General features: G+C 47.4%; 1 protein-coding gene across 1 annotated transcript in view; it reads right to left on the bottom strand.

Annotated features, from left to right (window-relative positions):
- The window catches only part of JPH4 (junctophilin 4), a 69,260-nt gene that overhangs the window by 40,635 nt on the left and 4,268 nt on the right, over positions 1 to 24,357 (bottom strand).

Raw genomic sequence — 24,357 nt, 5'->3', positions numbered from 1 at the left:
ATATATATAGATATATATATACACACACAAAAAAGACTAACAAGATCCCTTATAACAGCACTCAAAATATGCCTAAAGTAAGATATGAGAATCATATCTATATGAGAATCATATCTTACTTTAGGCATATTTTGAGTGCTGTTATAAGGGATCTTGTTAGTCTTTTTTGTGTGTCCATATATTACTGCCATCCCTTAGCACCACCAGTTCTTGTTTATATTATTTTCTTTGGTATGTTGTATAGTTTCATTTATTATTTTGCAACCTTTATATTTTATTTTTGAGTTCTGGTTTAGCCTTTTTTGATATATAGTGTGAGTGACACCCTTTTGTGTGTTATATATATATATATATATATATATATATATTCCCAGAATCCCTTGCTGCAGTGGAAGCAGTGTGTGCTGGGCGATAATGGTGAAAGGCAGGGTTGCAGACCTGTCTTAGACATGCATATGAGCATACAGTAATATTTCCATTGGATTTTTATATATAAAAGGAGCAGGTCCAGCAGGCAGGATCCCCTGGTTTGTCCCCTCTCTGGGTCACATTACTATGCTCTAACATCCTTCCTTGTTCCCCCCTGAATGTACCGACCACACTGTACCTGACCATAGGTGATGTATCACTCTCTCTAGCTATAGGCTTATATGTGCTTTGCAGGCTTTAATTTGTGTATCTCTGCTGTCACTTACCTGCTACTCTTTGTCGCCTCAGACAAACCCTACACTGCAGGGGATAGTAGGCATATTTGACCTTTTGCTGATGATTACATAGCCCTAGCCGTGACTATTTAGTCTGTTGGGTGTCACACCAGGTTTATTTTGTCAGGTGTTTCAGAATACTATCTGAGTGTATTTTGGGCATCTTTTTTGAGGGAGTTGTTTAGCTCTGTAATGAACAGGGGATCCATGCTGTATTTTAAACATTTCTGTGCTTTGTTTTAACTATTTTTGTTCTGTGACAATACATTAATAAACCTTATGTGATTTGTACTGATACAAATACTAGAGTGCTTTATTTAGGGCCTTCTTCTCTCTCTCATCCATATATATATATACACACACACACACACAGCAGTATACGCACGCAAACACACACACACACACACACATATATATATATATATATATATATATATATATATATATATATATATATATATATATATATATATATACAGTTGTGTGAAAAAGAAAGTACACCCTCTTTGAATTCTATGGTTTTACATATCAGGACATTTCATTCCCTTCTATTCCCCACATTCCATTCCATTCCCTTCTATTCCCCACATTCCCTTCTATTCCCTACATTCCATTCCCTTCTATTCCCCACATTCCCTTCTATTCCCTACATTCCATTCCCTTCTATTCCCCGCATTCCCTTCTATTCCCCACATTCCCCTCTATTCCCCACATTCTCTTCTATTCCCTACATTCCCTTCTATTCCCCACATTCCCTTCTATTCCCCACATTCCCTTCTATTCCCTACATTCCATTCCCTTCTATTCCCCACATTCCATTCCATTCCCCACATTCCCTTCTATTCCCCACATTCCCTTCTATTCCCCACATGCCATTCCATTCCCTTCTATTCCCCACATTCCCTTCTATTCCCCATATTTCCTTCTATTCCCCACATTCCCTTATATACAGTTGTGTGAAAAAGAAAGTACACCCTCTTTGAATTCTATGGTTTTACATATCAGGACATTTCATTCCCTTCTATTCCCCACATTCCATTCCACTCCCTTCTATTCCCCACATTCCCTTCTATTCCCCACATTCCCTTCTATTCCCCACATTCCATTCCATTCCCTTCTATTCCCCACATTCCACTCCCTTCTATTCCCCACATTCCCTTCTATCCCCCACATTCCATTCCCTTCTATTCCCTACATTCCCTTCTATTCCCCACATTCCCTTCTATTCCCTACATTCCATTCCCTTCTATTCCCCACATTCTCTTCTATTCCCTACATTCCCTTCTATTTCCCACATTCCCTTCTATTCCCCACATTCCCTTCTATTCCCTACATTCCATTCCCTTCTATTCCCCACATTCCCTTCTATTCCCTACATTCCATTCCCTTCTATTCCCCGCATTCCCTTCTATTCCCCACATTCCCCTCTATTCCCCACATTCTCTTCTATTCCCTACATTCCCTTCTATTCCCCACATTCCCTTCTATTCCCCACATTCCCTTCTATTCCCTACATTCCATTCCCTTCTATTCCCCACATTCCATTCCATTCCCCACATTCCCTTCTATTCCCCACATTCCCTTCTATTCCCCACATGCCATTCCATTCCCTTCTATTCCCCACATTCCCTTCTATTCCCCACATTCCCTTCTATTCCCCACATTCCCTTCTATTCCCCACATGCCATTCCATTCCCCACATTCCCTTCTATTCCCTACATTCCCTTCTATTCCTTACATTCCCTTCTATTCCTCACATTCCCTTCTATTCCCTAGATTCCATTCCATTCCCCACATTCCCTTCTATTCTCCACATTCCATTCCATTCCCCACATTCCCTTCTATTCCCCACATTCCCTTCTATTCCCTACATTCCATTCCATTCCCCACATTCCCTTCTATTCCCTACATTCCATTCCCTTCTATTCCCCGCATTCCCTTCTATTCCCCACATTCCCCTCTATTCCCCACATTCTCTTCTATTCCCTACATTCCCTTCTATTCCCCACATTCCCTTCTATTCCCCACATTCCCTTCTATTCCCTACATTCCATTCCCTTCTATTCCCCACATTCCATTCCATTCCCCACATTCCCTTCTATTCCCCACATTCCCTTCTATTCCCCACATGCCATTCCATTCCCTTCTATTCCCCACATTCCCTTCTATTCCCCATATTCCCTTCTATTCCCCACATTCCCTTATATACAGTTGTGTGAAAAAGAAAGTACACCCTCTTTGAATTCTATGGTTTTACATATCAGGACATTTCATTCCCTTCTATTCCCCACATTCCATTCCACTCCCTTCTATTCCCCACATTCCCTTCTATTCCCCACATTCCCTTCTATTCCCCACATTCCATTCCATTCCCTTCTATTCCCCACATTCCACTCCCTTCTATTCCCCACATTCCCTTCTATCCCCCACATTCCATTCCCTTCTATTCCCTACATTCCCTTCTATTCCCCACATTCCCTTCTATTCCCTACATTCCATTCCCTTCTATTCCCCACATTCTCTTCTATTCCCTACATTCCCTTCTATTTCCCACATTCCCTTCTATTCCCCACATTCCCTTCTATTCCCTACATTCCATTCCCTTCTATTCCCCACATTCCCTTCTATTCCCTACATTCCATTCCCTTCTATTCCCCGCATTCCCTTCTATTCCCCACATTCCCCTCTATTCCCCACATTCTCTTCTATTCCCTACATTCCCTTCTATTCCCCACATTCCCTTCTATTCCCCACATTCCCTTCTATTCCCTACATTCCATTCCCTTCTATTCCCCACATTCCATTCCATTCCCCACATTCCCTTCTATTCCCCACATTCCCTTCTATTCCCCACATGCCATTCCATTCCCTTCTATTCCCCACATTCCCTTCTATTCCCCACATTCCCTTCTATTCCCCACATTCCCTTCTATTCCCCACATGCCATTCCATTCCATTCCATTCCCCACATTCCCTTCTATTCCCTACATTCCCTTCTATTCCTTACATTCCCTTCTATTCCTCACATTCCCTTCTATTCCCTAGATTCCATTCCATTCCCCACATTCCCTTCTATTCTCCACATTCCATTCCATTCCCCACATTCCCTTCTATTCCCCACATTCCCTTCTATTCCCTACATTCCATTCCATTCCCCACATTCCCTTCTATTCCCTACATTCCATTCCCTTCTATTCCCCGTATTCCCTTCTATTCCCCACATTCCCCTCTATTCCCCACATTCTCTTCTATTCCCTACATTCCCTTCTATTCCCCACATTCCCTTCTATTCCCCACATTCCCTTCTATTCCCTACATTCCATTCCCTTCTATTCCCCACATTCCATTCCATTCCCCACATTCCCTTCTATTCCCCACATTCCCTTCTATTCCCCACATGCCATTCCATTCCCTTCTATTCCCCACATTCCCTTCTATTCCCCACATTCCCTTCTATTCCCCACATTCCCTTCTATTCCCCACATGCCATTCCATTCCATTCCATTCCCCACATTCCCTTCTATTCCCTACATTCCCTTCTATTCCTTACATTCCCTTCTATTCCTCACATTCCCTTCTATTCCCTAGATTCCATTCCATTCCCCACATTCCCTTCTATTCTCCACATTCCATTCCATTCCCCACATTCCCTTCTATTCCCCACATTCCCTTCTATTCCCTACATTCCATTCCATTCCCCACATTCCCTTCTATTCCCCACATTCCCTTCTATTCCCCACATTCCCTTCTATTCCCCACATTCCATTCCATTCCCCACATTCCCTTCTATTCCCCTCATGCCATTCCATTCCCTTCTATTCCCCACATTCCCTTCTATTCCCCACATTCCCTTCTATTCCCCACATTCCCTTCTATTCCCACATTCCCTTCTATTCCCCCCATTCCCTTCTATTCCCCACATTCCCTTCTATTCCCCACATTCCATTCCATTCCCCACATTCCCTTCTATTCCCCACATTTCATTCCATTCCCCACATTCCCTACATTCCCTTCTATTCCCCACATTCCCTTCTATTCCCCACATTCACTTCTATTCCCCACATTCCATTCCATTCCCTTCTATTCCCCACATTCCCTTCTATTCCCCACATTCCCTTCTATTCCCCACATTCCATTCCATTCCCTTCTATTCCCCACATTCCACTCCCTCCTATTCCCCACATTCCCTTCTATTCCCTACATTCCATTCCCTTCTATTCCCCACATTCCCTTCTATTCCCCACATTCTCTTCTATACCCTACATTCCCTTCTATTCCCCACATTCCCTTCTATTCCCCACATTCTCTTCTATTCCCCACATTCCCTTCTATTCCCTACATTCCATTCCATTCCCCACATTCCATTCCATTCCCCACATTCCCTTCTATTCCCCACATTCCCTTCTATTCCCCACATTCCCTTCTATTCCCTACATTCCCTTCTATCCCCAACATTCCATTCCATTTCCTTCTATTCCCCACATTCCCTTCTATTCCCCACATTCCATTCCATTCCCCACATTCCCTTCTATTTCCTACATTCCCTTCTATTCCCCACATTCCCTTCTATTCCCAACATTCCATTCCATTTCCTTCTATTCCCCACATTCCCTTCTATCCCCAACATTCCATTCCATTTCCTTCTGTTCCCCACATTCCCTTCTATCCCCAACATTCCATTCCATTTCCTTCTATTCCCCACATTCCCTTCTATTCCCCACATTCCATTCCATTCCCCACATTCCCTTCTATTTCCTACATTCCCTTCTATTCCCCACATTCCCTTTTATTCCCCACATTCCCTTCTATTCCCAACATTCCATTCCATTTCCTTCTATTCCCCACATTCCCTTCTATCCCCAACATTCCATTCCATTTCCTTCTGTTCCCCACATTCCCTTCTATCCCCCACATTCCATTCCATTTCCTTCTATTCCCCACATTCCCTTCTATTCCCTACATTCCATTCCATTCCCCACATTCCCTTCTATTCCCCTCATGCCATTCCATTCCCTTCTATTCCCCACATTCCCTTCTATTCCCCACATTCCCTTCTATTCCCCACATTCCATTCCCTTCTATTCCCCACATTTCATTCCATTCCCCACATTCCCTACATTCCCTTCTATTCCCCACATTCCATTCCATTCCCTTCTATTCCCCACATTCCCTTCTATTCCCCACATTCCCTTCTATTCCCCACATTCCCTTCTATTCCCCTTGCACTCATGTGCTTCTGATATTGGTTGCTCATTAGGTCCAGCAATTACAGCTGGTTGCTTATTGAATCCAAGCATATATAACCCTTATGCGCCACTGTCAACTATCCCCCTGACGAAGTTACGTTGATGACGAAATGCGTTGGGACGTAGCACAGGAGGTGACGTCATCACATAGCGGAGGTCTGATCTCTCCCTGCATACAGCTGATCGCGGATGCCGGGCTGTTTATACATTGACACTTGCTGCAGGATTGAGTGAGTTGCTTTGACAGCTACATCCAGTTCGGAAGGCACATGCATTTACCAGCTTGATCCAACGGATGATATCAGTCAAGCTTTTCAACAGCCCAGCTGCGCGTTTTTGGATAAGGACCAGCATCTGGTGATGTTACCCTCTTAAAGATTTTCTCTTTCATATTCCCCTCTTTCAACCTTCTTGTTGGACTCTTATATTCACATTGGTGCCAGGATTCCTCAACACCATTATGGAACATCGAGGCCCCAGATGAGTACAATCCTACTGAGATATATATCTCTCAATGCGCTATTTCTAGCTACACTTGTGAGTGTGCTATTTTAGATTCTCCATTTTTGATAATAAATGTCAACACAGATTTAGGCTACGTGGCACGTGCCTCTTTTTTTCTTTATATATGTATATGTATGTGTCTTTGCATTTGTATACCAGTGTATGTATATGCAGGGTGCGACAAATGCGGTCAACCGGTCGCCGACTGTATTGTGGCCGCTGTCGACTGCTTACCTGCGGCAGTGGTGTCCCCCGGCGTCTCCCGGTCTTCTCCGTCTTGATCTTTAAAATAATGTTTTTCTCCTGCAACACTATTCAAAATGGGCGCGTTGCCATGGTAACGGGACACAGTCATATGACGCCGCACGGCCATTTTGAATAGTGCTGAAGGAGAAAAACATGATTTTAAAGGCGACAGGACAGCAGAATGCCGGGAGACGCCGTCAGGACCCCGCAACCGGACCTCACAGCAGGTGTCGTGGGGGAGGGGGAGTGACTTTAGGGGGGCAGTGGGTTTTGGCCCAGTTTGTTGGGCCCTGTGTGTGTGTGTATATATATATATATATATATATATATATATATATATATATATATATATACACACACACACACACACATAGGGTCTGAGTGCAATTGAGCATTTTCTGATGAGTGATGAAAAGCTACCCTATATTCAACGAACATTTCTTCTCTCCATTATTAGTTTTATTTTATTTAAAGTAACAATGACTTGTTGTTCAATGATGTCTTCTATCTCCAGACCTGTGGTGCAGCCATGAGATCCAGGTTCGCTCCCAGCTATGCTAACCTCTTTATGGGTTTTTGGGGAAGCCAGTTACAGCTGGACCAATATGCGGGCCTGGTATACTATGGTCATTATATTGATGACATTCTTATTATTTGGGATGGAGAGGGGGGGAGATCATGAACAAACTCTTGCTGACTTCAATAATAACAATCTAGGACTTCAGTTCACTTATCAGATTAGTCCCTGTGATATAGTCTTTCTGCACCTTGTGCTCTCGGTCGACAGACAAAGTGATACATACCATGGTTCACTTTAAAGATGTGGAGGTAAATAGTTAACTACATGCGGAAAGCATCCGCCACCCATAATGGCTTCACAATATCCCTCTGAGTCAGTTCAATAGACTCAAATGGAATTGCTCATCAGATCACATTTTTGATGTTCAGTCTCGTCGACTAAGGCTGGTTTTATAGTAAGCACTGGTGTGCATGGCGTTGTGTGTGCACGTGATGTGCGTGCACGTGATGTGCGTGCTTTTTGCCTATAGTCCAAACGGTGACGCGCTGCTAAGGGAGTGGCCATGACATCAGAAAGGTAAGCCTCACTGTGATTGGCTCACCGTGTCACGTGGCGCGCCAACAGCACGAAAATACAAATTTCATGCCTTTCCTCAGATCTGCCGGGCCAACGCTCACGGCCGCACATCTCAACTATATCAACGTAAGGCTCACATCATTACTCGCGCACAGTAGCACACGCATGCTCACTATATTACAAGCCTAAGGGAAAACTTCGCCCAGAAAGGCTATGATAGGGAACAGGTCCAGAAGTCTTACACCAAAGTGAGGGCAATTGAGAGATCGACACTTTTAGAGAAATCCCCCCACCCCCAAATATCTTGGTGATCAAGGTAATGCAGCAACCAGCAAAGATTTATTTATAAAATGTTTTACCAGGAAGTAATACATTGAGAGTTACCTCTCGTTTTCAAGTATGTCCTGGGCATAGTTAATATGACAAATAATACATGGTTACAAATACAGTTACATAAATGAACAGGGTATTATATACATTGCATGCACAGTTAGAGCAGATGTGTATTATTGGCATATGTAACAGTTACAGACCGGATAAAAATGTGAGACAGCTTTAGTTTTGAAAGAACTTAAACTGGTGGCGGCTGTGAGAGTCTCTGGTAGGTTGTTCCAGTTTTGGGGTGCACGGTAAGAGAAGGAGGAGCGGCCGGATACTTTGTTGAGCCTTGGGACCATGAACAGTCTTTTGGAGTCTGATCTCAGGTGATAGTTACTGCATGTGGTAGGGGTGAGGAGCTTGTTCAGATAGCTGGGTAGCTTGCCCAGAAAGTATTTGAAGACAACACAGGAAAGGTGAACTTTGCGCCTAGACTCGAGTGATGGCCAATCTAGTTCTTTGAGCATTTCGCAGTGATGTGTGTTGTAGTTGCATTGGAGAACGAAACGACAAATTGAATTGTAGAGGGTGTCAAGTTTGCCAAGGTGGGTTTGTGGTGCCGAGCCATATACTATGTCTCCATAGTCGATAATTGGCATTAGCATCTGCTGTGCAATACGTTTTCTGACCAGCAGGCTTAGGGAGGATTTGTTCCTGTAAAGTACCCCTAGTTTGGCATAGGTTTCAGGGTATCATAGTGTATTCCGAATGTTAAGTGGGAGTCAAACCATATGCCCGGGTATTTAAAACTAGTAACAGGAGTTAGGGTGGTGTTAGCGTTAGTTCTGATCTGGAGCTCAGTCACTGGAAGCTTTAAAAATTTAAGAGAGCTGTGCATAAACAAATGTCCACAAACCTCAATGAACTGAAGCAACGTTGTAAAGAAGAGTGGGCCCATATTCCTCCGCAACGATGTGAGAGACTGATAAAGTCATACAGAAAATGATTACTTCAAGTTATTGCTGCTAAAGGTGGTTCTACAAGCTATTGAATCATAAGGTATACTTAGTTTTTCACACATGGCTTCTCCATTTTGGCTACTGCACCGACACACTTTATTCGAGCAAATACCCGGTATGTACCTGGCAGATACCTGGAATGCGCCACTCCTCACCTCTAACAAGCCCCGTTGCATTTGCCTTCCCAGCCTGGGTTCATGCCTGGCTGATGGGCGGCTGATCTGTTAAATGATAATGATTAGGATTTAATAGGCTGCAATGCTTCGCGTGTCTACCAGATGGCATAAATTCATGAATTGTAATGCAGTATATATATATATACTGTGCAGTATTGCAGCCAGCGGGAATAAAATGCTTCAATCCCTGCTTGGAAAATAACTCAATGCACTCGGGCAGAAAACAGTCACAAACCTCAATACACCCGGGTATACCCGAATTCGTGGGACTAGCCAAGCTCGAATAAAGTGTGTCGCCAGTGTATATTTTTGTTAAATAAATCATGACACGGTGTAATATGTCATGTGTAATTGTTCATGTGAGGTGGTATTTACCTAATTTTAAGACCTGCTAAGGAACAGATGATTGTTATTATGTCCTGATATGTAAAACCATAGAATTCAAAGCGGGTGCACTTTCTTTTTCCCACCACTGTAACTCCGGAACTGTTGGGGCTTGAAACTAGTTTCTGGTACCGCCACACCTTGCTAGAAAGGGCGAAACTTTGTAGGGAAAAACCCAATCTCGGGGAACCCCTTCCTGGTAATCAAAAAATGATTCTTTTGCTGGAAAGAATCCGTGTTATATCCCTTCCCGTGAAACGCCCGAATCTGCTAAATTGCCCTAACTTCAGTTCCGGAGGTCCTACAGTAGAAACTCCCCGCAGGGGTTTGCCGATAGTGGACCCTGGGAGCCAGTAGGACATCCTATCCCCACAAATTCTAATCCTTTAGGGGGTTCGGGGATCACCCCAGTAACAAAGTGGACATTGGAAGTCTTATTCCTGCATTCCTAATGAAGGACTACGTGGCCAGGTGACATCCCTTCCTTACATACTAATGCCTCTGCTTGCATGTCTAATGAAGCCAGTTGGTGGGATCATCAAAGGGTGTAATCTAACACTTGTCAAGACATCCCCAGTCTCACAGACTCTGTTCCACACTCCAAGGGAATAGAGTGTCAGCAGTTCGCGCCTAACTCAGCCAGATCTAAAGAGGCCAGAAAAAAACCCTTTGAAGCGTGCAGTCATTCTGGCATCTCTCTGAAGTATGAGGTATAACTGAAAGCCCCAAACTGTACTAGTGTGTGTGTGTGTGTGTGTGTGTGTGTGTGTGTGTGTGTGTGTGTGTGTGTGTGTGTGTGTGTGTGTGTGTGTGTGTCTTAGAACAGCTCAGCCTGACAGTCTGTCTCTGCACCCGGTTCTCGAGGGGACTGGATCTGTATACTGTGCGGGATGTACTGTGAGTCTCTTGCGGGAGACTAAGTTCCTGGGTCCAGCTTGCAGTAGGACTCTGAGTGGACTATCGGAACCAAACCCCTGTCTGTGTGAGGGGTCCGGTTCCATACGCTCTGGTGCGTCCTGAGCCAAGAAACCAAAGTCTTTTTGAAGAATTCCTCCAGCCATCAGCTTCTGCCTGCAGCGGAGAGCTGAGACCTTTAACCCTTGCACCAACTAACCAGTGGAGGTCGGCCCCCGGACTAGTGGGACAGCCTCCACCGGTAATTGCACTGAGGACAATGTAGAGGGAGAAAGGGGGTGGCCCGGTATAAAAGGGATTGCACCCCATTTGGCCATCCCCTGACCTCACCAGGGAGACAAGGGGTTAACTGGGCTGCGGTCCAGCAATGTGATTTAACCCTTGTTATAACATGTAAATGTATATTCCCCTGTCCCCATGCTTTATTGTGATATCTTGTTATATCAGTGTCTGCATCACACATACACTGGGATCCCTCCGTGAGGGCAAGGGTTAATAGTTATTCAGTGATTATAGCCCTTTGTGTAATTTTCCCGCCTTTTCAGGCACCATTTTGCAGAGTCCCATAGGCCGCCATTAGAGCTCCATGCATTTCAATGGCGGATCTTGCTGTTTTGGACCTGTTTCCCTCGAGGACCAGCAGATGGCGTCCGAGAGGAGGAGCGGCAGTTTCCCATTGTAAGTCAATGGGCTCATTGACTTCAATGGAGATTCCTCGACGGCGCTTTCCAGGAACGAGTTAGCTGCCGTCCAAACCGCAAAACCGCGAAGCGGATACTTTTTCTAAAAGAGAGCTTTGATCACTGTTAGTCAAGTTCAACGATAAGTGGCGTGGGAATCTACAGTTCTAGGGCACCCAGAAATAAAATTCTTTTTGCCCCTAGTCCCTAGACCTCCCCCCACTCGACCACCACCAGGTCCCCGTATCCTGGACCCCCGAGAAGGGTCGTGCCGAGAGAGCGGGTCGCGCCATAGGTTCCAATGGCGACCGCAGAAACAGCTCAAGAATTCGACTAAGTGTAAAAAGCTGATAACAATGAATCCATATCTCCGGTTCTGGAGGGTCCAGAGGGCCAGGGTTTGGGGTACCTGTAGTCACTGTTCCGGCATGACTGCAGAACCATCCTTGACTCTCTCGGACCAACCCGACAGAGTATGGACCCCCTTGAAGGTTCGGGACTTTTCCCATAGACTCCAATGGCGGCCAATTTCCATTGACCGGCTATGGCAGAGAAACCCCATTGACTTCAACGGCGGCGATGCCCCGTTGAAAGTCTATGGCGGCAGATTCCCATAGCCGCCAACGGCGGCGGTTTGCCATTGAAAGTCTATGGCGGCGGAGCCCGTGGTTTTCAATGGGGATTTAGTGAAAAACCGTGATTTAATTTACAGCGGAGTTTATTGTATTAAAATAGGAAACGGTTTAAGGTGTATTTGTGTAACTCCGGTACCGAAGGTCCCAGCGGGTTGAAACTTGGACCATATGGTGTCCCAGTTCCGGCATTGAGATCTGGGTAGTTTGGACCCGCTGGACCCAACGGAACCGGATATTTTAATATGTTTGTGTTTTACTTATAACACTGTATCCCAAGGCAGGGATAAAACCCAGAGGAAATTCCTTTGCATTCAAGGTAGCATATGGTCAGAGAGGCGACCCAATGTCTAGGACTTAAGTATTGTTCAAAGGATTTTGTCACCCTCACTGTTTACCTGAGGGTGGAGACGACTCAAACCAGAGCAGTCTGTAAGTGTCACATTTAACACCTTACAACAAAGAGTATCCTGCCAGAAATCCCATTTGGTAGACTGGCTGGCATTTCTGATGTAAATGTGGGGCTACAGAAATGAGACCCCAGGGTCCTAGTGCGCATGTCCTAACTAGCAGGGGGCATGGATTAAAATGTATTCCCACGTTAAAGATTGGATACAGGTAATTGTTGCCCAATCACCTGTACTTAATGTTAAGGATAGGGTTACAAAAGATATATAAACTGTGGTAATCCCTATATCCAATATCTTCTATACCATCTGAATTGTTACCTGATTGCTGGAGAATTGCTACATGATACTTCTCATTCCCCAACCCCAAAGTAAGTGTACTTCTTGCCTGTTACAGTACAATATTGTGTGTTCACCTATTTAAGGAATAAATATACTTTATTATATCTAAGCCTCGTTCAGTTCAACCCAGTATTTGGTGTATTATTAATAGCCTGTCACAAAGCTCCCGTCACAGGCTTATTAACAAAACTGGTGGCAGAGGCGGGATTGAACTGGACCTGTATTACAGTGTACTGAGGGATACTGTAATATAGTGGGAACTCGATGGTAATTGCGAGTTCCTGGGTCTAAAGATATTGAACACACGATAGTGCAACAAGTAACACAAGTTGTAACACCACCTCACTGCTGCGACCCAGAACCATGAGCGAGGCTGAAGGCTCATCCAACCTAAGGACTAGAACTCAGCTGAAGGACAAGTGCCGTGAATATGGACTGTACTATGAGAACCAGGAGGTTGCAGACATGATAGCAGCAATCAGTGACTATGAAGCCTGGCTTGCAGAGCCTCAGGATACGGCTCAGCTTGCCCTTGTACAGCTGCCCGGAGATCAGGGAAGGAACCTAGTGCTAGGGTGGCAGAATCCCGGGGAGGGAACGAGTGCACCTTCCGGGGCCAGTGCAAAAGGAGGGGCACTGGTGGCTGCGGCTAAAAGTCCGTTCACCCCTGACATGTTGGCACTGATTACTGCATGGGGAGACAGAGGGACACAGGAGGAGCCGCTGCAGTTTATCACTATGGCAGTGAACAGACCCGCTTATTGCCCCCCGGTCCAACCCCGCAAAGATGAACTCCAACTGGACAAGCACAGTCTCACTAAGTACGTGGAAGGCACTGATCAGATCGACAGTTTTTTAAAGAACTTTGAAACGCAGTGCCGGCGGTACAAGGTGCTTCCCCAGCATAGGGTTGCACGCTTGGACCCCTTACTTTCCGGCTTGGCTAAGCAGACGATGATGGCGCTTCCAGATGAGTATGCTGATGATTATGACCACCTGAAAGAACTATTGCTATTTCAGCACGGTTTTACCCCTGAAGCTTACCGGGGTAAATTCCGGCTGGAGGAGAGGCAGCCTCAGGAGTCCTACATCACCTTTGTGACCCGCATGGCTTTATATGGGATCCGCTGGGTGGAGGGCTATGAGGCCAGGAGTTACCAACGCCTGCTGGACCTCATCTTTAAGGAGCAGCTCATGCAGCAGTGCCCGCCGGCGGTGAGGGCTTGGGTGTATGACAAAAAGCCCAAGACTTACACGGAGGCGGCGAGGCTAGCAGATGATTATGTGGCCAGTCGATCCCTGATGCCCACCAAGGCACCAGCCAAAGCGGCGGCGGCAGTGCCGGCGCCGGCCAAGAAATCTGCTAATACCCCCCAATGGACTCAGAGGCCGCCTGTGGGCAGCAGTCCACAGAAGGCGGGGGAGCTCCGGCACGAGTGCCGGTGCTACAACTGTAACAGCACTGGTCACCTCAGACCAGATAGCCCGGAACCCCTGCGTTCCAGCGGACCCCATCGGGGGCAACGCACCCCAGCTGCGAAGCCGGTAGCCCGCGTGCGGGTGGCTTCCACCAAGGAACCAGGACCGGTCATGGAAAAAACTCTCAGCGAGACGTCCCATGTCACCCCTATCCCGATTTCATCGGTGCCCACAGCCAGGAGCGGAGGACATCTCAGTGCGGACCTGCAGCAGACAGACGGCCGGAGCAGACATCTCACCCCGGTCACAGTCGGTGACCGGCAAACAGTCGGTTTGCTGGATTCAGGAGCTGCAGTGACCCTGGTCCGACCTGATATGGTCCGGCCAGAGGAATTGCTCCCAGGCCCTGGGATGCAGATCACTGTGGCCGACGGAGAGCACGTTTCCTTCAAGTGGCCAGAATCTTTTTGGATTGGGGGGATGGCAAGGGTGTGCGGGAGGTGGGGGTTTTACCCGGTTCAGATGCCGATGTTCTTTTGGGCAACAATCTGGGACCGATGACCTGCACCTACGACCGGGTGCCCAAGCCCGCTGCAGTGGCGGCGGTTACCTGGAGCCAGACTGCGGCAATGGCGGCGGCGCCAGACCCCCAGGCTTTGGGACCAACGTTAATGGAGGGCGCAGAGGAGCCTGGGGAGGTAAGCCAGGATCAGTTGCAACCACAGACTGACTTACTGTTCCTCCTCACCCTTCCCCATTCTCCGGACAATGACATGACTGGGGGGTGGCCAGAATTAGGAGCCCAGTTTAGGGAGGCAGTGAAGGCAGACCCTACCCTGGCCGGCGTGAGACTTCGGGCGTCCGAATCTCAGGCAGGGGAGGGCACTGAGCACTGCCTATGGCATAAGGGACTCCTGTACAGAGAGGAAGGGAACCCGGGGATAGAGGAGGGGGTGACCGGTAAGCGACAGCTACTAGTGCCCCAGGGGTACCGACAGCAATTGTTACGGGTAGCTCACTCTATTCTGTTAGCGGGACATCAGGGGGTCAACAGAACGCGAGCCCAGTTATTACAGCGTTACTACTGGCCGGGGGCATCACGGAATGCGAGCAATTTCTGCCGCTCTTGTGATGCCTGCCAGCGAGTGGCTAAGGCGGGCGACCGTGTGAAGGCACCCCTGAGACCCCTACCGATAATAGGGGAACCCTTCCAGAAGGTAGCGATGGACATGATAGGACCCCTTATGATTCCTAGCAGGTCAGGGAAGCGCTACATCCTCACGGTGGTGGATTTTGCCACCCAGTACCCTGAGGCGGTAGCGCTTGGCACCATAAGTGCCAAGACAGTGGCAGCAGCTTTGCTGAACATTTTTGCTAGGGTAGGTTTCCCTAGTGAGATCCTAACCGATCAGGGGTCGCAGTTCATGATGAACTGTTACATTGTCTCTGGGATGCATACGGTGTCCAGCACCGGCGCACTAACCCTTACCATCCCCAGACAAACGGATTATGTGAGAGGTTTAACGGTACCCTGAAGCAGATGCTTCGGACCTTTATAGAGGCGGAGGGGAAAGACTGGGAGATTCATTTACAGCACTTGCTGTTTGCCTACCGAGAGGTACCGCAAGAATCTACAGGCTTCTCCCCCTTCGAGCTACTATATGGCTGCAGGGTACATGGACCTCTGGACCTATTCCGTGAGGGATGGGAAGGGGAGGCTACTGCTACTGATGCTTCAGTGATCCAGTATGTAGTAGATCTCCGAGACCGGTTAGAGATGCCCGGCTACCTTCCAACGCCTGGTCAATAGGTTACTGGAAGGGATGCAGAGCTATGCCAGGGCTTACTTAGATGACATTGCTGTCTTTAGTAATTCCTGGGAATCCCACATAGGACATGTAGCTGCGGTGCTGGATAGGATCAGGGAGGCTGGGCTTACCTTGAAACCCACTAAGTGTATGGTAGGAATGGCAGAGGTCCTGTACTTAGGGCACAGGGTGGGTGGAGGGCACCACAAACCAGAGCCAGCCAAGGTAGAAGCCATAGTTCAGTGGCCTGTTCCAAAAACCAAGAAACAGGTCATGGCATTTTTGGGCACCGCAGGGTACTATAGGAAATTTGTCCCACAGTACAGCGCTGTGGCCAAACTCCTGACTGATCTGACTAAGAAGCAACTGCCTGTGCTTGTTACCTGGACTCCTGCCTGTGAAACTGCTTTCCAGGCCCTGAAAACTGCGCTTGCTGGAGCCCCCATACTGGCTGCCCCGGACTATACCAAACATTTTCTCATACAGACTGATGCCTCAGACTTTGGTATTGGAGCTGTACTGAGCCAGGTGGGGGACGACGGCAGAGAGCACCCTGTGGTGTATCTCAGTCGCAAACTGCTCCCCAGGGAGGTGGCATATGCCACCATTGAGAAGGAGTGCTTGGCCATTGTGTGGGCACTCAAAAAGCTCCAGCCCTATGTATATGGAAGGCGCTTTCACGGTCATCACAGACCACAACCCCCTGAGTTGGCTGCAGAGGGTGTCAGGGGAAAATGCCAAGTTGCTGAGATGGAGCTTAGCTTTACAAGAATTTGAATTTACCATCCAGCACAAAAAGGGCAGTGAAAATAGTAATGCTGATGGACTTTCACACCAGGACTATCCCTCTGAGACTGAATTCATTAATGGTGCCAGCAGTGCCCCACTCCCCGTTAGGGCCAGTGGGCCACAGGTCACACATTAAGAAGGGGGGTGTAGAGGGAGAAAGGGGGTGGCCCGGTATTAAAGGGATTGCACCCCATTTGGCCATCCCCTGACCTCATCAGGGAGACAAGGGGTTAACTGGCTGCGGTCCGGCAATGTGATTTAACCCTTGTTATAACATGTAAATGTATATTCCCCTGTCCCCATGCTTTATTGTGATATCTTGTTATATCAGTGTCTGCATCACACATACACTGGGATCCATCCGGGAGGGCAAGGGTTAATAGTTATTCAGTGATTATAGCCCTTTGTGTAATTTTCCTGCCTTTTCAGGCACCATTTTGCAGAGTCCCATAGGCCGCCATTAGAGCTCCATGCATTTCAATGGCAGATCTTGCTGTTTTGGACCTGTTTCCCTCGAAGACCAGCAGATGGCGTCCGAGAGGAGGAGCGGCGGTTTCCCATTGTAAGTCAATGGGATCATTGACTTCAATGGAGATTCCTCGACGGCGCTTTCCAGGAACGAGTTGGCTGCCGTCCAAACCGCAAAACCGCAAAGCGGATACTTTTTCTAAAAGAGAGCTTTGATCACTGTTAGTCAAGTTCAACGATAAGTGGCGTGGGAATCTACAGTTCTAGGGCACCCAGAAATAAAATTCTTTTTGCCCCTAGTCCCTAGACCTCCCCCCACTCGACCACCACGGGGTCCCCGTATCCTGGACCCCCGAGAAGGGTCGTGCCGAGAGAGCGGGTCGCGCCATAGGTTCCAATGGCAGCGGCAGAAACAGCTCAAGAATTCGACTAAGTGTAAAAAGCTGAAAACCATGAATCCATATCTCCGGTTCTGGAGGGTCCAGAGGGCCAGGGCTTGGGGTACATGTAGTCACTGTTCCGGCATGACTGCAGAACCATCCTTGACCCTCTCGGACCAACCCGACGGAGTATGGACCCCCTTGAAGGTTCGGGACTTTTCCCATAGACTCCAATGGCGGCCAATTTCCATTGACCGGCTATGGCGGAGAAACCCCATTGACTTCAACGGCGGCGATGCCCCGTTGAAAGTCTATGGCGGCGGATTCCCATAGCCGCCAACGCCGGAGGTTTGCCATTGAAAGTGTATGGCGGCGGAGCCCGTTGTTTTCAATGGGGATTTAGTGAAAAAACGTGATTTAATTTACAGCGGAGTTTATTGTATTAAAATAGGAAACGGTTTAAGGTGTATTTGTGTAACTCCGGTTCCGAAGGTCCCAGCGGGCTGAAACTCGGACCATATGGTGTCCCAGTTCCGGCATTGAGATCTGGGTAGTTTGGACCCGCTGGACCCAACGGAACCAGATATTTTAATATATTTGTGTTTTACTTATAACACTGTATCCCAAGGCAGGGATAAAACCCAGAGGAAATTCCTTTGCATACAAGGTAGCATATGGTCAGAGAGGCGACCCAATGTCTAGGACTTAAGTATTGTTCAAAGGATTTTGTCACCCTCACTGTTTACCTGAGGGTGGAGACGACTCAAACCAGAGCAGTCTGTAAGTGTCACATTTAACACCTTACAACAAAGAGTATCCTGCCAGAAATCCCATTTGGTAGACTGGCTGGCATTTCTGATGTAAATGTGGGGCTACAGAAATGAGACCCCAGGGTCCTAGTGCGCATGTCCTAACTAGCAGGGGGCATGGATTAAAATGTATTCCCACGTTAAAGATTGGATACAGGTAATTGTTGCCCAATCACCTGTACTTAATGTTAAGGATAGGGTTACAAAAGATATATAAACTGTGGTAATCCCTATATCCATTGTCTTCTATACCATCTGAATTGTTACCTGATTGCTGGAGAATTGCTACATGATACTTCTCATTCCCCAACCCCAAAGTAAGTGTTACTTTCCTGCCTGTTACTGTACTATTTTGTGTGTTCACCTATTTAAGGAATAAATATACTTTATTATATCTAAGCCTCGTTCAGTTCAACCCAGTATTTGGTGTATTATTAATAGCCTGTCACAACGTTCGCGTCACAGACAAGGACTGTTTTTACCTACTGTGCGCCCGCTCCCCAGGAGATTGCTGTACCCCGTAATGGACTGCTTCCCCACACTGTGATTCAGACTCTTGCTATCACATTGAGATTCCAGTTATATCGCCTTAGGGCCGTTCTATACAGCGTGCGGCCGCATGCTTTTCATGTATATAGAGCCGGGAGCTGCAGGTTAGTGTATATGTGTGTATATGTGTGTGTATGTGTGAGTACGTGTGTGTGCATGTGTGTGTATATGTGTGTGTATGTGTGAGTATATGTGTGTGCATGTGTGTGTATATGTGTGTGTATGTGTGAGTATATGTGTGTGCATGTGTGTGTATGTGTGAGTATATGTGTGTGCATGTGTGTGTATATGTGTGTGTATGTGTGAGTATATGTGTGTGTATGTGTGAGTATATGTGTGTGCATGTGTGTGTATATGTGTGTGTATGTTTGAGTATATGTGTGTGCATGTGTGTGTATATGTGTGTGTATGTGTGAGTATATGTGTGTGCATGGGTTGTGTGAGTGAAAGTAAGTCCTAGATAGATTTTTTAAAGAAAAAAAAAAGTTTAATAAATATTTTTTTTTTGTTTTACAATCCTTGACACACAGACACACAAACACACACACACACACACACACACACACACACACACACACACACACTTGAGCACAGGGTAGCGGCGCGAAAAGATTAATTTCTTCATCTTCGCCGCTGTCTGTCGGCTCTCCTCTCCCTGCCGTGCGCGCGTGCAGCCCTTCTATAGAAAGGCTGACTGACGTCAGCCAACTAAAATTCCGCGCGCGCGCACGGCGTAGCACACGCCCGGCACTATAGAACGTGCCTTATGCAATATAAGCTGCTGTGATATAACAATAAGAAACTCCAATGAAGTCACATAAAAACATAGTAGCTATGTGTAGATCAACAAACAAGATATCCGCTGCCTCACAAGTAATATTCTGATAAAGTGGTACTTGATACACACCTTGCACGTGTGGTCTAAATGATCCCTTTATATATGGGGAAGATCCATAAAAACCAGGAATATTACGTCCCCAGTACTAAAAAAAGAATGCCCTCTCCATAACGGTCACCGAGACGGGGGCGGTAAAGGGACGTTCGGAACTCCAGATTAATACGGCTGCTTCTGTAAACCATACGGAGGAATTTAACCCCGTAAGCGCCACGACGTGTCAATCCTAAAGACACCATGCAGACACTGGCAACATTTTACTTGGCCTTCGCCGTTATATGTAAAATATTCACCTATTTATTTGAAGTTGGAATATTATTAAAAATTAATTTTAAATTACTTCACCAATCCATATTCAATACGTAGAGGTACCCGAGAGCTCATATAGCTGGGATTCTTTCTCTTTGAGTGTGTAGCATCTTGGTATAAGACTATATGAATACACCGTTCCCCGTGTTAATAACAGCTGATTGTCTCCACCTGTGTTGTCTGTTTCTTAGCAAGCTAGGGTATTTAAACCCAGATTTTCAATCGTCCAATCATCCCTTAATAAAGTAACTCGGGTGATGAAACGCGTTGGGACGTAGTCTGAAGCCCACCTGTCATCGAAACGAAGGTCGGAGACCCTCCCGAGAGGAAGGTTTGAGTGCTGACAGGTCTATCCGCACTGAGGATTCTGTGGATACCGTGACACCATCTCTTACGGCTTCTTCTCGGAGTATACCCCTGGTTGCTGTCTGCAGTCTGCTTTAGATGTGCCGGTGCCGAAACCGTTTACTGCCTTATCCCAGTGACGTCGTTATCTCGGCGACCTCAGCAGCGCCCTTATCTCGGTGACCTCGGCGACGTCGTTATCTCGGCGACGTCGTTATCTCGGCGACGTCGTTATCTCGGCGACGTCGTTATCTCGGCGACGTCGTTATCTCGGCGTCGTCGTTATCTCGGCGACGTCGTTATCTCGGCGACGTCGTTATCTCGGCGACGTCGTTATCTCGGCGACGTCGTTATCTCGGCGACGTCGTTATCTCGGCGACGTCGTTATCTCGGCGACGTCGTTATCTCGGCGACGTCGTTATCTCGGCGACGTCGTTATCTCGGCGACGTCGTTATCTCGGCGACGTCGCTCCAGCAGAGATTGTCTCTAGCATGCAAGTTGTTTTACTCCCCTTGTGAGTGAAGGTCCTTGTGATGTCTTTAAACATGCATTACATTTCTCTACCGTGTTACGCTATGGAGCTTGCGCTTGTTTTATTCATTTTTTTATTTATATATATATATATATTATTAAGGTTATGGTGGGTAAAAAAAAGTGACAAAAACCCTCCACAGTAAAGCATATAGCAAATGGAAATATTCCTGTATGCTCATTTGCATGTCTTAGACAGGTCTGCAACCCTGTCTTTCCCCATTATCGCCCAGCATACAGCGCTTCCACTGCAGCAAGGGATTCTGGGAAATGACATGCAAATGAGCACACAGTGCCACCTTTTGTCTCAAGCACACATTACATGAACAACCCTTTGTTCACGTAATGTGAGATTGAGACAAAAGGTGGCACTGTGTGCTCCTTTGCATGTCATTCCCCAGAATCCCTTGCTGCAGTGGAAGCACTGTGTGCAGGGTTGCAGACCTGTCTAAGACATGCAAATGAGCATACAGTAATATTTCCATTTGCTCTATACAGGAGGGCCCCGGGTATACGGCAGGTTCCGTTCCAGGGTCCCGCCGTATAGTGAAAATCGCCGGAAAGCGGATCCGGCGATTTTCACTTCTGCGCATGCGCAAACAGGCATTTTTGCCGTTCTGCGCATGTGCAACCTATGGTATGCGCGCACAACCTATGGTATGCGCGCGCAACCTGCGGTCTGCACATGCGCGCCGGACGCACCCGCCCGTTCTGCGCATGCGCGACTGGAAATCCAAGATGGCGGCCCCCTTCTCGGCGCTCCGTTATCCGGCGTTCCGCTTATACGGCGGCACCGAGAAGGGGGCCGCCATCTTGGATTTCCAGTCGCGCATGCGCAGAACGGGCGGGTGCGTCCGGCGCGCATGTGCAGACCGCAGGTTGCGCGCGCATACCATAGGTTGTGCGCGCATACCATAGGTTGCACATGCGCAGAACGGCAAAAATGCCTGTTTGCGCATGCGCAGAAGTGAAATTCGCGGGGCCCTGCTGTATATATATATATACACAGACACTCTCAAACACATACAGTATACAGTATATATATATATATACACAGTATATATATTATATTTGCGAATATGCGTGTGTTATATATATACACACACACACACACACACACACACACACACACACACACACACACACCCCTTTATCTCCCATTCCCCCACATCTCTTTACTCCCGCACCTCTCCCCCCCCCCCAACACAACCATGCCTCTCTCCCCCCCTCTTCTCCCCCACACCCTCACCTCTCTGCACCCACACCTCTCTCTTCCCCCTGCCCCCCCCCCCAACACCTCTCTCCTTCCCCCACCTCCACCTCTCTTCATCCACACCCCCCCCCCCCCCACGCCCACCTCTCTCTCCTCCCCCCGTCCCCCCAACACCCCCTACCTCTCTCTTCTCTATTTTAGGCTGTAACAAACAAAGATTCTCTTTTGTCCCTAATACTCTGTTGAAGACCCTTATTGATGCTGGTTTTGCTATAACCTCGTTTCAAAAAACATTCTCTCAACTCATCAGTTCTCATAGTGTATCTCTGTGTGTCTCTCTCAGTGTGTCTCTCTTTGTGTGTGTCTCTGTGTGTGTCTCTCTGTGTGTCTCTCATAGTGTGTCTCTCTCAGTGTGTGTCTCTCTGTGTGTGTCTCTGTGTGTGTCTCTCTCTGTGTGTCTCTCTCTGTGTGTCTCTCTCTGTGTGTCTCTCTCTGTGTGTCTCTCTCTGTGTGTCTCTCTCTGTGTCTCTCTCAGAGAAAGACATACTGAGAGAGACACACAGAGAGAGACATACTGTGTGTCTCTCTCAGTGTGTCTCTCTCATAGTGTCTCTCTCTCAGTCTCTCTCTCTGTGTGTCTCTCTCAGTGTGTCTCTCTCAGTGTTTCTCAGGATGTCTCTCTCAGTGTGTGTGTCTCTGTGTGTCTCTCTCAGTGTATCTCTCTGTGTGTCTCTCTGTGTGTCTCTCTCATAGTCTGTCTCTCATAGTGTGTCTCTCTCTCTCTCTCTGTGTCTCTCAGTGTTTCTGTCTCTGTATGTCTCTCTCTGTGTGTCTCTCTCTCTCTGTGTGCCTCTTTCTGTGTGTGCCTCTCTCTCTGTGTGTCTCAGTGTGTCTCTCTCTGTGTGTCTCTCTGTGTCTCTCTCTGTGTGTGTCTCTCTCTGTGTGTCTCTCTCTGTGTGTCTCTCTCAGTGTGTCTCTCACTCTCACTGTCTCAGTGTGTCTCTCTCTGTGTGTGTCTCTCTGTGTGTGTGTCTCTGTGTGTGTGTCTCTCTCAGTGTCTCTCTCAGTGTGTCTGTCTCAGTGTCTGTCTCAGTGTCTGTCTCAGTGTGTCTCTCTCTCTCTCTGTGTGTGTGTCTCTCTCTCTGTGTGTCTCTCTCTCAGTGTGTCTCTCTCATAGTGTGTCTCTCATAGTGTGTCTCTCATAGTGTGTCTCTCATAGTGTGTCTCTCTCTCAGTGTGACTCTCTCTCAGTGTGACTCTCTCTCAGTGTGACTCTCTCTCAGTGTGACTCTCTCTCTGTGTGACTCTCTCAGGGTGTGTCTCTCTCAGGGTGTCTCTCTCTCAGTGTGTCTCTCTCGGGGTGTGTCTCTCAGTGTGTGTGTGTGTCTCTCTCTCTCTCTGTGTCTCTCTCAGGGTGTCTCTCTCTCAGTGTGTCTCTCATAGTGTGTCTCTCATAGTGTGTGTCTCTCCCTCAGTGTGACTCTCTCTCAGTGTGTGTCTCCCTCAGGGTGTGTCTCTCTCAGTGTGTCTCTCTCAGGGTGTGTCTCTCTCAGGGTGTGTCTCTCTCAGGGTGTGTCTCTCAGTGTGTCTCTCTCTGTGTGTCTCTCATAGTCTGTCTCTCTCAGTGTGTCTATCTCAGTGTTTCTCAGGGTGTCTCTCTCAGTGTCTGTGTCTCACTGTGTGTGTCTCAGTGTGTCTCTCTCAGTGTGTCCCTCTCAGTGTGTCTCTCTCTGTGTCTCTCTCTGTGTGTCTCTCTCTGTGTCTCTCTCTCTCTGTGTGTCTCTCTCTCTGTGTGTCTCTCTGTGTGTCTCTCTCATAGTGTGTCTCTCATAGTTTGTCTCACTCAGTCTCTCTCTGTGTGTCTCTCAGTGTCTCTCTGTGTGTCTCTCTCTGTGTGTCTCTCTCTGTGTCTCTCTCTCTCTGTCTCTCTCATAGTCTGTCTCTCATAGTGTGTGTCTCTCTCTCTCTGTGTGTCTCTGTGTGTCTCTCAGTGTGTCTCTCTCAGGGTGTCTCTCTCAGGGTGTCTCTCTCAGGGTGTCTCTCTCTCTCTCTGTGTGTCTCTCTCTGTGTGTGTCTCTCTCTGTGTGTGTCTCTCTCTGTGTGTGTCTCTCTCAGTGTGCGTCTCTCTCAATGTGCATCTCTCTCAGGGTGTGTCTCTCTCAGGGTGCGTCT

This window comes from Ascaphus truei, chromosome 13 (genome assembly GCF_040206685.1).
Source record: "Ascaphus truei isolate aAscTru1 chromosome 13, aAscTru1.hap1, whole genome shotgun sequence".
Lineage (NCBI taxonomy): Eukaryota > Metazoa > Chordata > Amphibia > Anura > Ascaphidae > Ascaphus > Ascaphus truei.
This window is presented reverse-complemented; position numbering and strand designations above follow the sequence as displayed.